This window comes from Myotis lucifugus, unplaced genomic scaffold (assembly GCF_000147115.1).
Source record: "Myotis lucifugus unplaced genomic scaffold, Myoluc2.0 scaffold_674, whole genome shotgun sequence".
Classification (NCBI taxonomy): domain Eukaryota; kingdom Metazoa; phylum Chordata; class Mammalia; order Chiroptera; family Vespertilionidae; genus Myotis; species Myotis lucifugus.
Genome location: NW_005871722.1, coordinates 12,791 through 17,241, shown reverse-complemented (window position 1 = coordinate 17,241; position 4,451 = coordinate 12,791). Strand labels below are relative to the sequence as shown.

Genomic DNA, 4,451 nt, shown 5'->3' with positions numbered 1-4,451 from the left:
GGAAGGGGCCTGGGTGTGGGAGCAGGCCAGCTTTTTCCAGGAATAAATCTTCCCTGGAAACCCAAGAACAGGAGGTCCCCTTCCTTTCTGGTTTCGGACAAAAAAAAGAGAGAGGTCTCCATCCCTCACTTCCTGGGTTTGCCATCTCCTCGGGGAAGCTTGGGAGGGTGCAGGGGAGGGCGGAGGGTGTAGGGGAGGGCGGAGGGTGCAGGGGAGGGCGGGGGCGGAAACCTCGGGCATTGATGTCCTGCTCACGGGTGGACAGCTTGCTGCATCGTGCCAACGTATCCACACAAATCAAGATGGAGCGTTTCCATCAGCCCAGAGAGGCCCGCCTTCCCATCGTGGCTGTGCCGGACGGCGGTGGTGCTGAAGACGTCCTGGAGACCCCATACTCGGAGTCTGTTCCACTCCGGACGCGGCGCGGGGCCTGGAGGGAGTGGCGCCCTAACACCAGTGTCGGCTCTGGGCTCCTGGTTTCCTGGAGGGCGGCCAGTGGTGCAGACAGTGTTGGATGGGAGCCCCCCGCCCTGAGGAGCAGCGTGGGAGGGAGAAGGGGGGTACGCAGAGCATGTCGTGGGGAACCTTGGAGCAGGGAGCTCAGGAGGTCGCGCGGGCCACTCTCTAAACTGTGCAGCGCTGCTCTGACTGCCGGGCGGCCTCCGGGGAGGCGTCCCAACCCAGAGCAGAAGCCGCCGCGGCCCACGCGTGTGTCTTGGAGAAGGACGTGTCCCGGCTTGTGCGGCGGCCCTGGACCGGCTGCCCTGGCGTGCATCTGAGGGGAGGTCCCGCTGCATCACCGTCCTGGGACCGAGAACCTGTAACGCTCAGGCCAGGAGAGGCACAGCGTTCCTCAGGGGCGCCGGCAGGGGGCGCGCTCGTGCCGCCGAGGCCCGCGGCGCTGTCCTACTTTCCCAGGCTGCGCGGGACTGGCTGGGCACCTGCCAGCATCCAGGCGGCAGTTACATAAGCGCGTCTTTTTCCTGGAATTTAGGCTCATGCTGATGTGTGACCTTCAGCGCGATGGCCAATGAACGCAGCGGGCTGTTTACTGCTGGGCACTGGCGGCAGGGGCGAGGGCAGGGCCTGGGAGTCTCTCTCTCCCTCGCTCTCTCTCGCTCGCTCTCGCTCTCTCTCGTGCTAGATTATTCCATAATGACGGAGGTTGTGTAACGAGTCAAGTGAGAACACGTGGGGTTTTATTTCAGTGAATTTGCGTTCTCATGGACTTGCTCTGGGCAGTGTAGGGGAAGCTACGTAACTTGACTGCTGAGTTTGTTTCTAAAACAAATGTCCGTGTAAAGGCACTGAGTTAGCGGGTGGGGGTGAGCACGGTTCTGCTGACAAGCGAGGTCACTGCGTTTCAGCTCCGTTTTTTCTCGAAGGGCTCTGGGCTGCCGGCGTGGGCTTTCCGAGCCCAGCCCCGGGTTTCAAGCCCCTTCGGGCTCGTCTGCTCCCCGCTCTGCGTGCTGAGTGGGGAGCAGGGGCTGGAGACGGACCAGGGTTAGAGATGAGAAGTTCCCTTTGACATGCCGACGACTGGGCCGTAAGGCAGACGGCATGGCCCTTCTGCGGGGATGGTCCGTGGTGGGAGAGAGCTTATTTTGAGGGAACACTCCAGGAGCCCTGAGGTGGTAGAGGAATGCATGTTGAAAACAAAGGGTGTTTAGTGTCTGTGCTGGCCAATGGCACACATGGATGGAGGGACAGACGGATGGATTGAAGGGTAGATGGACAGGTGGGTGAAGGGAGGGAGGGAGGGGTAGGTGTGTGGATAGGTTGATATTGGGTGGATGGATGGATGATAGATGGATAGGTGGGTGGATGGAAGGATAGAAGGATGGGTGGATGGATGTTTGGAAGGAAGGATGGAGGAATGGATGAATAGATAGATGGACAGATAGATGATAGATGGATTGGTAAACGGGTGGATGGACATGTGTTGGCCCATTGGTCAGTCAGTGCGTCCATCTATGGATGGGTGGGTGGATGCAGGGATGGGTGGTGGGTGGATAGATATGAGTGGTTGCTGTTATCATACACCAGAAATGGTAACACCAGGAAGTCCGTGGCCTCCTTATCTAAGAGTGAGACAAAGTATACTCTCCTTCATTTACAGCAGAAACTCATCCCTCAGTGAAACGTTAAGCACGTCCTGTGTTGAAAGTGAGTGCTTCGGTGACTTACATGCTCTCAGGGACCACAGTCCTGATGCCCGGCGGCCTCCCCGGGAAGGACACGGGGTTCTGTGGCTTGAGGCTCATTTTGAGTTTCTGTTTCAAAGCCAGCCATGTGAAATCTGGGTTTCCTGTTGCATTGAGTTTTCTGTTGTCTAAAAGCATCGGGAAGACTTGAGATCAAAGACAAGCTGTGAATGACCATAGAGGGCAATCTTTTGTTTCCAAGTTCAAAGCCAGGCAACATCCGATCATTGCCAACCACCTGGATGGAGGCGCAGCACCCAGGGGTGGGCCTGAGGTGAGAGGAGGCGACGCGCTCCCCCCCAGTGTGTGGTCATGGAGAATGACCTTGCATGTAAAAAAAAATTAACTTTGATAATAAACATGTGCTGAGAAAGTCACTCCATTCATTTACTAAACATCCCCTCTTGCTTTGGGGATTACGTGTTGTGTTTATGTAGCTGTTGTCTGAGGTGACATAGCTTATTGAGGTGATTATACTTTTCAAAATTGCGACTTGCTGCCATAAGTGACCTTCCCCTCAAGGAAACAGGGCAGAAGTCCTCGTCGGAGGCAGCGTTGGGAAAGGCTGGTGGTGGTGGTGGTGGTTGTTGCGTGTGGTTTTTTTTTTAACCAAATTATATGCCAGGTGTGCTTGCCTGTCTCCTGCCTGCAAGCGTTGTGTGTCTGAGTCGGTCACAGTTAGAGAACTTGCCTGTTAGGAGTTATGAAATGAAGTTTACTGACAATACAGCAGGCATTATGCAATGTTTTAGCAGGAAGGAGCCTGATGAATATCTCCTTGAGCCAGGCCCGGGGGCAGGAGCCCAGAGCGTGGGGCGGCTAGAGGTGGCACAGAGAGCCCAGGGCCGCAGGAGGGCCGGTCGCACGACCCCCTGGTGTCTCCCTTCTGCCCCGTGAGTGGACAGCGTGAAGCAGTCCTCCCGCTTAGAGAGTGACCCTGAAGCTGCACACCGCCATCCTTGTCTCCGAATCCTCCGTGAGACGTTCAAGGAAGAAAGATAATTCGGCCCCGGCGGGTGCGGCTCAGTGGGTAGAGCGGCCGCCTGCGGACTGAAGGGTCCCAGGTTCAATTCCCATCAAGGGCACATGCCAGGGTTGTGGACTGGATCCCCAGTGTGGGGCGAGCAAGAGGCAGCCGGTCAATGATTCTCTCTCATCATGGACGTTTCTCTCTCTCTCTCCCTTTCCCTTCCTCTCTGAAATCAATAAAAACATTTTTTCCCACCTTGGGGGTCGACCTCCAAATGGGTGGTTAAGCTGCACTGACAGCCCCGAGTCTCACAGCTGGTGCCCAGCTTCCAACCCCTGCCCCGGAGGTGCCCTGTCGCTGGAGCACCTCAAAGGAGACCAAGGTCCCTCCTCACAGCCTGAGCCGTGGCCTCTTTGCAGGGCCCCACCTGCACCGTGAACCAGCCGGCTGTGCTGGTGCAGGCCTGGTCCAGGAGCCCTGGTGGGGCCCAGCATCCCATGGGGCACCAGCTCCCGGCCCAGCTGTGGGCTCTGCCTTCACAGGGGCGTGGCCTTTCCTCCAGCTCCGCCTCCTTTTGGCCCCGCCCACCTCCAGGACCCAGGTTTCCCTGGGGCACCCTCTCCTCTCTCTCTCTCTCTCTCTCTCTCTCTCTCTCTCTCTCTCTCTCTCTCTGTTTAGAACGAATGAAATGGAGGGGGTGTCAGCATGGTCTGCAGGAGTGGGGCCAGGACCCGAGTTCAGGGGGTTCTGAGGCGCCGCTGGGGGTAGCCCTGCCCACAGCAGCCTTTCTCCCCAGAGATGTCGCAGGGGAGCCGGTCCTCAGCCTCCGAGACAGGCACAGGGGTGGGGACAGGACATGGACATGCCTGCACCCAGGGGAGGCCCCGTCAGGGAGTGGGGGTGACAGCGCTAGGCCCTGGGGGGGCTGCCCGAGCCCCTTCTGTCAGCACCACCCCGCCTCTTGCCCGAGCCCCCGTGGTGTGCACTCTCTTTGTCTTCCTGTCTGTGGATGAACCTTTTTTAAAATACATATATAATTTTTTCATTAATTTAAGAGAGAAAGGGAGAGGGAGAGAGCGATAGAAACATCAATAATGATGGAGAGAATCATGGATCAGCTGCCCTCCTGCACGCCCCCGACTGGGGATCGAGCCCACAACCCGGGCCTGTGCCCCGACCACGAATGGAACTGTGACCCCCTGTTCCTAGGTCGACGCTCCGCCCCTGAGCCACTAAAGACGTTTCCTTCCTGGTGGTGGGACTCTGCTTTGTTCTCT

General features: G+C 57.7%; 1 protein-coding gene across 1 annotated transcript in view; it reads left to right on the top strand.

The window, feature by feature from the left end:
- Window positions 1-4,451, top strand: part of ITPR1 (inositol 1,4,5-trisphosphate receptor type 1) — a gene marked incomplete at its 3' end in the record, with an annotated part of 121,723 nt that overhangs the window by 108,617 nt on the left and 8,655 nt on the right. The window lies entirely within an intron of this gene.